General features: G+C 40.7%; 1 protein-coding gene and 1 long non-coding RNA gene across 6 annotated transcripts in view; one reads left to right on the top strand and one right to left on the bottom strand.

The window, feature by feature from the left end:
• Positions 1-12,220, top strand: part of EML6 (EMAP like 6) — an 85,452-nt gene that overhangs the window by 1,690 nt on the left and 71,542 nt on the right. The gene's annotated exons all lie outside the window — the stretch shown is intronic.
• On the bottom strand, positions 2,252-6,914 carry LOC148224158 (uncharacterized). Its single transcript, XR_015802091.1, has 3 exons — positions 6,816-6,914; positions 6,489-6,538; positions 2,252-2,489 (listed from the first exon to the last, which is right to left on the bottom strand). It is a non-coding gene; the product is annotated as an uncharacterized LOC148224158 (long non-coding RNA).

Here is a 12,220-nt window from a genome sequence, read left to right as displayed (position 1 = left end):
TAGAAGGTACAGCTGGGATAGAAAGAATGAATGTCTCATATTTGTACTTGGATGCTGCTTCTGCCTATTGTTCCCTTTAAAGGAAACTAGAACCGTATGTTCAAAGTAATTGTGTCTTGAGGGACTTGCTGAATGTCCAACTCCTGCTTTGGAAAGATGGGTTTTGTTTCTGATCTGCAACACCACCAGAATTGTGGTGGAAAACCGTAGTTTCTACAAAGGATGAAACATTTGGGTCCAGAAGCCAAGCAACAGTTCCTATCAGCTCTTAGCAGCCAAGAGCTGTTGCTGTCACCACATGGAGCTTAGGGAAGGGCAGGATATCCAGGATGCTGCTGGAATATTCTGTTGTTTGCACCACGGCATGGGTGGCTGCCTCCTTTGCCACTGGTTCACTGTGCAGTCCCTGCTGACATAATATCCCATCACTGTAAGTACTTGGAAGTAGATGATGCCTTGTGTGGTCATTGCTGATATGACTGATAAATTAATTAATATTCAATAAAATAAATAGAATTATTATATTTTAAGCTTCACAGCTCTCATCCATTTGGATGGATGGGGTGAATGTACTTATCCAGTTTTTCTGAGTTTGTTGGGATTTACTTGCTTGATACCAGCTTCTAAACAGCAGGTCCAACAGGTTGTGATTTCTAAAGAGGTTTGAAACAATGTTTAAAAAAAGAAAACTTGGATTTTGGAAAATACCATGAATCACTGAGACTGGGAGACCTTCAGGTGAGAAGATCTTCTGCTTCCAAAGACTGCTGTTTTCTCCTTCTGTGAATTTTCTTGTGGTTTTGTGAATGCTGTTTGGTTGAAAAAAAAAGATGATAAACCCATGATTCTCAGAAGTAATACCACGTGTTACTTTGAAGTGTTTATTGAAGCCATGAAAGGGGATATTTGACCTTGGTGAAAAGAGCAGGTCTGTATGTTCAACATGTTCTCCAAGATTAATAGCTCTGTCTCTTGTTATGCATCAAAATAATACGGCTGGACATAATTTAGTTTGGGCTAAAGCAGACCAGAATGTTTTGGGCTAAATTGTATTGTATTGGAGAAATGCCATTTTTCCCAAGATTCACATTTAAAAGGTGAGTTCTGCCTGTACAAGAACTGAATGTTCTGCACTCAGCTAATAAGGTCGGTGCTCTGAGCAGGAACAAGGGAGCTCAGAATTGTCCTGTTTTCTGTGTGAAACCACCACCAGGTGCTGTGATTCCAACCTTTCCTCCTTCAGGAGGAGATGAGGTCCTGAACCACCGATTTAACCTTTAAGTGAGCCCTGCTTTGCTGAGGAGTTTGTGAGTAACCTCCAGGCATCGGCTTTGACAGTAATTGAAAACTTTCAGAAAAACAGGTTTTCTTACTTTTATGTTTTGCATTACTTGTAGAACAGTGATCAGTTAGATCAATCCTTGGTTTTCTCTCAATTAAGTGTTAAATGGAGAGAATTATTTCCTGTATTTTTTCTGCAATTTGTGCATGTAAAAGCCACTGCAAACAGCAAAAATAAAAATATAACCAGCTGAGATACTTCTCACTATCACTTAAAATACCACCGATTTTATCTATTTCTGCAGAAGTCATTAGTTAACAGAGATTCCTAACCCTGAGAAATTTTTCCTCTGGTGTAGAGTTATTTCTCCCTGTTTTGGGGTTCCGAGAATTTCTGCAATATTGAACAGTTGTCCTGAATATGTAACATGGTCATACACCCCGCTTACTTGTGGAATCTGATATTTCGTATGTTCTGCACTTACAAAAGCTGGTTTTTATCCTGACTGCCTCCGTGCCAGTCTCTGGTGAGGCAGCAAGCCTGCTCCCTCTCCCAGGTCCCTGTAGTACCTGCAAAGCCCTCCTGTTATCCACGGATTCCAGAGCTGTTGTTTATGTAAGGCTGCTCACAGTGTACCAGCAGCGTCGGATTTATCAGAATATTGCTCTGAGTGTGCCGGGGGCTGCCCCTGTGCTGACAGATTGAGATTAAAACCTGGCTGTGCCAGTGGGGATGGGATTTATGGGCTGCAGGAGCCACTGGAGGCCTGGCTTGCTCTCCAAGGGTCGTTTCAGGAGACAGGAGATGTGTCAGGATGTGGTTTTCTTGTCTCGCTTCTGTGGGGAAAAAAGGAGTCATATGCTTCAAGCAATGTTGTGTATTGCTGACCACAGTAAATATTATTTTGGATTTAGGAAATTGATGGCAGAGCTATGCAAGTCAAAACCTCGGAGACAGAAGATATAAATTGTACTTTAATGTTTTTTATTTAAAATTAAGTGTTATAATATTTCTGTTTAGAGGGTTATGCTTATTTGAAGGGATCTAAAATACTTTAAATTTCTGTCCAGTTGCCACCACTTGAATGGTGACAGCAGTTGGTTCCTGTGGTTATTGTTTATCTTCAGTGCTTGGGAGCTGCAGCTTGGGCTAACCCTGGACTCCAGACACCCGAGGTGGCCCCACAGGACTGCTGAGATTCAGTGACCTAAAACAAAGCACAGGAGAGATTTTTGTCAACGGAAATTCCAGCCCTGTTTCTTATGTGGATGCTACACCACAAGCCATCCAAACTGGACAGACATGGCACACCTGGGGTGAAGCAGGGTTTTGGGAACTGTTCTGAGGCAGCAAGTTGTTAAACGAGTCTTGTATGAAAGAAATTAATTCCCCATAAAAACTGCTCTAATCAGCTTGTTGCCTCCCTTGCTTTCAGTGCTGGAAAACCTGGGGAAAATGCTGTTTATTCCATGAAGGTCCAGTGGCCTCTTTTGCCTCTACTCGAGTGCTGTGCTGCACTTAGATTTGAAGCCTTTATCAGGGTGTGAGCTGCTAGGAATTGGTTTCTTAAGTATCTGTATTAATGCATCAGATGTGTTGTAATATACAGTTACAGTATCTTATTGAAAGTAATTTAGAAATACTTAGATCGGTTAAAAGTGGAGAGAAACTCAGCAGGCATTTGTCACTCTATGTTGATGAGAATGGTCATCATTTAACCACAGCCTTTAACCAGAGCAGTCTGACCTAATTTTTAAATACGTTTTTCTACTTTTCCTATGTGTTAAGCCTCTGCAATTTTTAAACTTGTTTTATTTCAACTTTATTTCAGATGGCCAGGAGTCATGATGGTCAGGTAGTTGTGTGTAATCACTCTTTACCAGGATGAAAACTCACAGAAAATATTTTCATATGAGTTAACTTATTTAAAATTAAAAAAAATATTAAAATATACAGCTCCAAGTATTGGAATGCTTCTGTGTGAAAGTAGGAAGGGATTTGAGGTCTGTAAAAATGTCTTCTGCTGACTTGCCAACTGCTCAGGTTTTTGGGAACCTTGGTAAAGAGCAAAAATGCCTCTTTTTCTGCCCATGTAAAGACTGTTCTTTGGAACATCAGCTTGTTTTTCATGAAGTGCATTTCTATTCCAGGAACATTTAGTTGTCTGCATTGGCTGTCCAAGAGACACGCTGAATTTAAATTCCCCTTTGGAGGTGATATTTATAAAGGCCTGGGAGCAGACCTCTAAAGCTTCAGGGAGGCCTGATCTTAAGGCTCAGTGTATGTTTATGTCAAACTTCTTTAAGCATTGCAGCAGCACAATGAACCTTGGTGTGCTTAACCTTACTGCTGGAACTTCTGGGGGTGCTGGCACTGAACTCTGTTCTTTCTTCTGTGACAGATGGATGGAAATACACTCAAATGATGCTAATTAAAACAGAACGTAACATAAAGGCTACTCTCAGGGTGATACAGCAACCCTGTTATTCTGGCTGCCTAACACTCCTGGTTACAAAAGATTTTACTGGATTTTTTATAGGGAATTCTGAGTGCCTCCATTATTTTAGCAGATTTGAATGTTCAAGGCATAACCCTACATGAAAATTGCTGACTGGCACTGCAGTTTGTATGCAGTCATACTAATATTGATGCCTCCACATGAAAATTGGGCATCTATTCATGCCAAACATCTGCTTCCTCGTCCTCAGAAACTGTCTTCCATATGCACAGATAAATACTGCAAGTGTCATTTACTGTGGTAGTAACCTCCTACTTGCAAATATTAATTGCAAAATAACGGTTTGGGGCAAGATGAGCCCTACCTTTGAAGAAGAATTTTCTGGGTTTTCTTAAAGAGATGTTCTTTATTTTAGAAATTAACTGTAAAAAAGACAATAAAATACACCCTCAGTTTTTTACTTGCAGTGAAGGCTGTAGCCCTTTTGCTTTCACCCTGACTAGGCAGACCATGTCCCCTGCTCTGTATCCTGAGCTCTTTAACTGGGGCTTAGTCGCCCTCGGCTGCTGTCTGACCAGAAAAAGTTCTAAATGTAAATTTCTTTAACTTTTCCTTTCATCTCTCTAGTTTGAGCACTATTTATAAGATACTTAAAGGACCTTTTGGCTTCTCCCAGTGCTGGAATCTATGATTAAGTCAAAGCTGAGCTTTCTCTGAGCTTCTCTCTGGCAGCAGATCAGAGATGACAGCACTGGGACCTGCTCTCTGGCCCTGGTCACACTGGTGCTGAACATCTACAAGTGTGGCTGCATTTAAATGAAATTTTAGCAGTAGCAGGTTCCAGATCCCTCTTGGATTCTGAGGGATTCTCATCTGTTTAGAAATTATTTATTTAAAAAAAAAAATCGAAATGCTGTTCAGTGAAACTGCTCTTTCTTAATGGCTGTAAAACAAGTTCCTAATATACAGTTGTGTTCCTGATCCAAGGTCTTGTGCAGATGCAGTGATTGTTGCACGTGTGCTGGCCTTTCACTTCCACAAGGGGTTTGTTTGGGTTTTTTAAAATATGTGGCATCTGGGGGTGGCCACAAGTGTCTAAAAGGACATTATAATGAGTCTTCACGAGAGCTGTCTTTAGTTGAAAGAGCTTTTTTAAAGCTTTTGCTTGTCAGACTGACGAGGTTTGTGTGGTTCTGTCGGGGATCTCAAGGTGCTTTGGGATGGGCATTTTGGTGCTGCATTCCTTATCATGCAGTCCCTCCTTGCCAAGAGAGGAATAATGTACCTGCCTCTCCCCCAGGGAGTTCTCTTTGTGGTTTGGTTGGGTGTGTGGCTGTGGCCTTGCAGTGAGCTGTCCCTCTGCTGTCACCTGTGTCCCTCTGCTGTCCCCTGCCCTGCTTGGCTGGCTCTACAAACGAGGCTTGGTACAGCTCAGGGTCTAAGCCAGAGTTACTGTTTCCAGACATTCCAGACATGCCCCGGGTTGTGCCTTGGGTGGCCTTTTTACATCTTAATACTGGAACTAGGTTTTAAAGAGTTGCACCCAGGCTATGGGGTTACAGAAAAGAGAATTTTACAAAGGATGCTTAGGACAAGTAGCCCACTGAAATCCAGGCAGGAGTGCTGCTGTATTCCTATAAATGTGTGTTCACTTAGCTGCACGTTGGGTTAATGTAACTCCGTGGGCCCGGCAGGTTTAATTAATTGTGTCCATAAGTAATAATTCACGGAGCATTGGCAGAGGATGCACAACAGAGCACTGTTACCTTCCATATGCATTCTATTCTCTTCTTTGAGACTCGATGAGATTTTTGATTGTTTAATGTTGTTAAATAATGGTGTTAAAGAAATGCTACTTTCCTTTTGTTTTCTTTTGGGTGTGGCATTTTCCTCCTCCTCTTATTTCCCACACTGCATCCTTTAATCACTTGGTTTCTATATTACAGGTCATGCCATTGTGAATGCACTCAAAATTTTGGGGGCCCTCTTTTGGATATGGGAATCTTTGGAATACAGAGTTTGTGACACAATTGTATCACAGATCTCCAAATAAATATTTCAAATTAATTTCAAATTAAAATTTGACATCTCATATTGTGACAGAAAATTTTGGCAAAGAATAAATTCAGACAGCTAATTCCTATTACTTCTCTTCCATTAAGTGGAGGAAGAACACTTTTTAAAGGAATCTACACACCTGTTTTAGGCTTATCTCTCTTCTGTGTTATCTCATCTCTGGAAAGGACAATTCAGATTATTCCAAATTCTTCTTTTATCCTTTTAAGCTATCCTTATATCCTTTTAAAAATCACTTTTCATAAATTCAGGTCCTCCTTGGCAGAACACTAATAGTTTGAACACTAATAGTGGAAAAATATATTCTATAAGTAATTGCAATCATAAGAAAATAAATATGAAGTAATTTCTTCCTTTGAAATAGAATGTAGCCAAGAACGTAGAGTTTTGAGGGCTTCGTGGTTTTTGTTGCTTTTATTTTCATATTTAGTTTTCCCATGGCTTCTATCAGATTTTCCGATTTAGTTTTTTTTCTCCTTGAAGGAGATTGATTTCATGGAGAGAGAAATAAAACCCAGCATGAAAAATACCATTTTAGTTTTGTTTGCAGAATGAGCAGAGTGCAGACACCTGAAGGCGGCCTCGTACTGGCTCCAGGTAGAGCTTGTCCATTGTAATTCTTACCGTAGGTTTGTACTGAAGAATTAGGTGTGATTTATCTTTTTGTCTTACCTGGCACGGCTGAAGAGAATGAAGAAAAAAGGATATTTTGCTCAGGAAAACTGTAAGAGAATAGAAAAGCAAGTAGATATCTGAACTGTTATCGAGGGCATGTGAAGCCTTCTTAAATAACTTGTCATGTCTAAAGCTCTGAAAGAAACGAGGATTCCAACCAGCGCTGCAGAGATCTGTTTCTGTGTCCCTGCACACGACCAAGCGTGTTGCTATTTCCCACTCCTGGCTGCGTGCCGTGCCATGGTTAAATCTGGAATTCTGCCCAGCCCCGCTGAACGCACTCGATGAGCAGATTTTATTGGAGCAGCGCCGCCCGCATCTTACCCTGGGCTCGTGCTCCGAGATCCCGCTCAGCTGCAGCCTCCGGTGCCATGGGAGCCACGGGCACAGCCCACCCTCCGTGCGGCGAGCACCGGCACCGCTCTGTGAGCTGAGGCAGGAGCACGCACAGGGGATGGGCTGAGCAGGGAGATGTGCGTGCTGTATCCTCCTCACGAGTTCGGCTGGGGCTGCAGCCTGCTCTCCCTCCTGCCGGGACCCCCCGGTAACATCCCTGATACCATAAGCTAGAGAAAAACCCCAAGTATTAGCAAATGACAAGCAGTAAACCAGATTATAACTGCCTGAAGCTACATGCTGCCAGGCGGTTACATAATGGCACAAAACTCTCCAGCCTCCACTGCAGCACTGAGCCTAAAATACAGCAAAAAGGGCTCTGATGAGCCCGGCTCTCCCAGGTTCCACTGAAAGCCCAACTCCAGGTTCCCCGTCTCTGCTCTGAAAAGTTGGCGAAAAAACCGAGAGAAAATAATAGTAATAGGCAAGAAAATGAGTCACAGTGCTTACATGAAAACACAGAAAGGCACAATTCCATGTTTGTTGATATAACTCCTGATACTAGTCTCACAAAGCAGGAGTCTGAAAGGCATTCTTTGGATCATGGTAATCTCCCTTAAATACAGGCTGTCATGGATTTTGGTGGTGTCGTAACTTCACTGCTCTTTCCTATTTGTGTCTGTGACTGGCTGCACATCCATTAAAACACAGGTGAAATTAATAACTGCTCGGATAATTAATAATTTTATATTGTATTATAAGTTTTGAATAATAGGGAGGGTCCTGTATTCTGAGCTTATGCCACGTGCAGGGGCAGCTGTCCTCAAATCTCTACCAGGTTTGTTGCCTAAAATAACACTAAATAGAGGTTCTGAACCTTGTCCCTTCATGTTTTTTCCCAACTATCCGTTTTGTAGCCAGCACAGAAGGGAAGTTATGTGATTGAGAGAACTTGCTAAATTCCCAGCCTCTGTCCTCACTTTCTGCTATTTCTCTTCCCTTTCTGTGGAGTTAGCACAGACATAATTTGCTTTCCAGCCCTGGTGATGGCTCTGTGGGCACTGCCTTATGTGAGAACATATGAATTGCTCTGTTACACAGGTGGATCATTTTAAAAGCTTGGAAGTAAACTCATCTTCCATGTCTAAAATTTCTAGAAAATACTTGAATTTCCAAGGCTTGTTTGCGTGCTTTGATGGGAGCCAGGCTGTGGATCTTTAACTTCCCAGAGCCTGCTGGCTACAAGAGTGTGACTAGGCATGTGAGGAAATCTTAGATCTGCATGGGAGATGGGTGACAGCTATTTATTTTTGTAAATGCCTATTTTAAGAATATTGTAAATCTGAACAGAGAGTCTTGTTCCCTGAGAGCTGGCCTTATGTGAGATAAAACAAGATTTTCCTGTAAGGGAGCTGAGAAAGCAGCATGCATTTGTCTGAGCAAGGAATATTTTGGCACTTGTGTCTACATCAGTATAAGTTCATAATTGTAATTTTATTGCCTATTGGACCTAGTGAAGGGTCATAAGATAATTTAAATTAGGAATAACCATGTATTTTGTGTTTCAAGAGAGGACAGACTAAATGAGGTATGGATACACTGCGGTTCAGTAAGTCAGCCCTTCAGAATGCCCTTTTTCGTGCTGTATTCAATAGTTATTTAACTGTATTGCATTTCACATTTTCCCCACGGTATCTGTTATTTTTCTTTTTCAGTCTGTGGGACTCCCCACTGCCTAGGATAAATGTTCTTTTACCTTGTCATTCAGTTTGGTAGGAGTTACTTTATACAGGATGACAGTTTAGTGCACTGCACACATTTTTTTTCTGTTTTCTTCTTCCCTATCAGATATAACAATTTTATCAGCCTGAGCCCCTCAAAACTGAACATCTGCTGCAGCTGTCACTGGCTGCTATCAACGGATCTGGAGTTTCTGTGATCCACCTCAGCCATTGTCAGGATTGTGTTCCAGGTTTTTAAACATGTACACACACAAATATATAAAAATAGTGTGTGAATATATGTCTACACACACACACACACACACACACACTATTATTATATAATTATATGGTATTATATAATGCATAAATACAAAAATTTGATATTTTTGCCTTTCAAATAAGTTGTTGACTAAATGTCATCACACACCCCTTTCACTTCCCTCTTCTCTGTGCTGGAAAAAGCAGTGGGGAGTAGTGTCCCTTCATTCCATTTGTGAAGGGACTGCACTTAAACCTGGAATTGCTAAGCAGTTGGGACTGAGTAGAGTTATTCAATATTGTCACATCTAAGCTTTTTCTGAGTGCTGGCAGAAATTTAGGCTCCTAGGAAATGTTTCCAGTAAAAAAAAAGAAATCTCTGTCATTGTGACAGGAGGGGTTTTTCCCTCTAGTATGTGACAGAAATTTTAAAAAGAAAAAAAAAGGTGAGAGTCACCAAAAAAAGCAATTTCCACAACCATGGTTTGTTCTCTGGGGCTTGGGCTGTGGCTTTAGGACAGCATGCCCAAATATGTTAAAACAGAAGAGCTTCACTGTATGTCAGCATGAATTTAAGGCATCAGACATTGCATTCTGCTCAGGAGGTCCTGGGGAGTTTTAGCTCTTCATTTCTCTCTTCTGAAGACAGACCGTGGCGTTCCAAATGTCATTTTCAGTTATGTCCTGCACTGGTTATTCCTGTGGGAATGTTAGCATACTGTTTCTAACACGTTGGATTTCAGTTTTTCTCCTGGCTCCCTGCAGTCAGTGAGGTAGAATTGCTCCACTGGTACCTCTGGCATCCTCCTTCCCAGATGGGGAAGTTCCCATTGAACTCCTCCCATAGAGGAGCTTGGTCTCCTGTTTCATCCTTGAATTGCTCCTGGATGTGGGGCTTCCCAGGCCTGGCTGTTCATACAGCATGCCAACACATTCCACCTATCCCACCTTGAAAATGTAAGCATGTGGTTTCCATCAGCTCTTCCAGAAAACCAGCAAGAGCCCTGAGGAATTTGGTTCATAGAAAAATTTGGCAGCATATCATACATTCTGATAATAAACTTTATTTTCTTAATTAGAATCCTCATTTATATTTTAGATTATGCTTCATTTGATTGAATATTTTTTCCTTTTTTCTCAAATTTATTTTATTTATATTTCTTACATTGTTGTAACAAGAAGGCCCAGCTGACAGAGTGAATAAAGATGAGTGCTTCTCACCAGCCTTCAGGGAAATGACTTCAGAGTTATCAATTAAACTCCCACTCAGCTGCTGGAATCTGCTCTTCATGCTGACCCCACAGTCACCCCCTGAAGGCTGCCTCAGTCTCTCAAACTCTGAGACAGTCTCAGACCAATAGATGGGAGGTTTCCTTGCTGTCTCCTTTCCTCTTCATTCTGTTCCTGCATCCTTTTTGGTTTCTTTGCTTGTTCCATTCTCACCCTCCTGTGTAAAAATCCATATTTATGTTGTGGCTCCTGTGATGGTTGAGGACAATTCAATTCACCAGTAGAGGTGTTTGTTCTGAAGAAGGGGCTGGATTGTTCCCAAAACACTCACCTGAAACCTAAGAGAGACCAACTTTTCTGTGGAACAAGCTGTTTCCACCTGCCTGGGAGGAACTGGGACTCAAATGTTTGTATTACCTGTAAAGGCATTAAATGGAAACCTACAAAGGCTCCTCTTCCTAAACCTACATCTCGAAGGGAAGGAGGTTTTAAAATGGGGAACTGTTGGAAAATAGATGGCAATCTCCAGGTGTTATGGGGTTTTTTTGAGCTGTACCTGGAGGTTGTAAAACACTGGTAAGGGGTGACAACGTGTTGAACCTGGATAGTTTAGAAAATATATAGTTTAATATATTTTTTCATAAAACACTGATAAGGGGTGACATCCTGGGTAGTTCAGAAAAAGTTAAAAACCCCATCCAGTGAGCCCTGTTTTCAGCCAAATAAGATACCTTGAATGTTATTGCACTGAAGTGCAATCATTTCAGTCATTTTCTAATTAAATGAAATAGTTACAATTGTCTAATACCGTGTTAAACAAAACAATATTATTTAAGGTGTGTTCCAATCAGGTTATGAATTTTATTTCCAAAGTAAAAGTGCAAACATTTCTAAATATGTTTATGGCTTTGTTATAAGATCATGAAAGTCAAAGCATATAATTTTACTATTTTAGTATTTAAATAATGAATATAGAACAAAGCTTTGGCTTTCAATTTCTTGTTCTAATTCTGAGATGATTACAGATCTTTTTTTTGCTTATTCCAGCTGCCTGCAGAATACAAAAATAAAAGCAAATGTATGCAAAAGGCATGGCTCAAATTAACATGCATTAAAATTCTGGTTGTTTCTCAACTCGTCTGATATTTTTGCAAGAGAGAGCAGAATGTGGATAATGCATCCCACATCAGTCATCTCTATTAATCTTTTGCTTTCAGAAATACAAATCTGATCAGGAAATACTGACAGCTGTATTTTCAGCTGAGCTGCAGCCTGGAATATAGATAATTTAAACCAGCAAACTTGGGTACCACTGCCATGGAACTCTCCTCAGTTTTATTCTCCCTTCTATGGCAAGGCTGGGAATTCCTCCAACGCACCATTACCTAAATTAAGTCAGCTTTCCGTTTGATCTGTTTGCCTGTATTGGGAGCACAGCAAAAGGTCTGAATCCCCAAATCAGCTCAGAAGCTGGTTTGCAGTACAAAATTCAAATAGGAATACCCTGAGGTGTGTCCCACAGACCCTGGGGAGGCAGTAACTTGAGTTAGCTGAATTTATTGTGTTCAAATCCTACATTTTAATATGCACTTAAAACATTAGGATTGTAGGAACAGCTCAGGGGAAAATAGCATTTTGATTTATTTCCCTCCAGCAGTTGTAGCAGAGACAGGGGATGCCTGATGCACTTGGCATGTTGGTATTAACTCCTGGTGGTTGGACTCTAGAGTAAGATTTTCTACTGTAGAAGTCTAAGAAGTAATTTGGTTTTCTAGTCTTGCTGAATTACAGCTTCCCATCTGAAAGCACTGCTCATATCCACATGAGTCTGGAAAAACACATCTTTGGAGCTTGCACAGCCCATGTGAGATTCCAGAAGGCAAAGGAATAGCTTACTTAGGCTTGTGTAATTATTATTAATGTTTACATTTGAAGCTGCTTCTTTCTTTTACTTCATGAGAAAGTGGATTGATGGAATAATAAAATGGACTTTCTAACTCTTCAGGCATTCTTTTGTAGGGCCCTCCAGACTGGGGTGAGCTTTATTTTCTAAGTAACTAATAAAGTCATTCCCTCCTTTTCTCCTTAGTCCAATTCTTTTTTTTTTAATAAAAGCAGATAAAGTACTTACAAAACATGGCTGTACATGAATTAGAGAAAATATTCAATAACATCACAGGA

The sequence above is a fragment of the Sturnus vulgaris genome, chromosome 3, assembly GCF_052056855.1.
Source record: "Sturnus vulgaris isolate bStuVul1 chromosome 3, bStuVul1.hap1, whole genome shotgun sequence".
NCBI lineage: Eukaryota > Metazoa > Chordata > Aves > Passeriformes > Sturnidae > Sturnus > Sturnus vulgaris.
The sequence above is the reverse complement of the archived record's forward strand: the minus strand, read 5'-3'. Positions and strand labels throughout refer to the sequence as shown.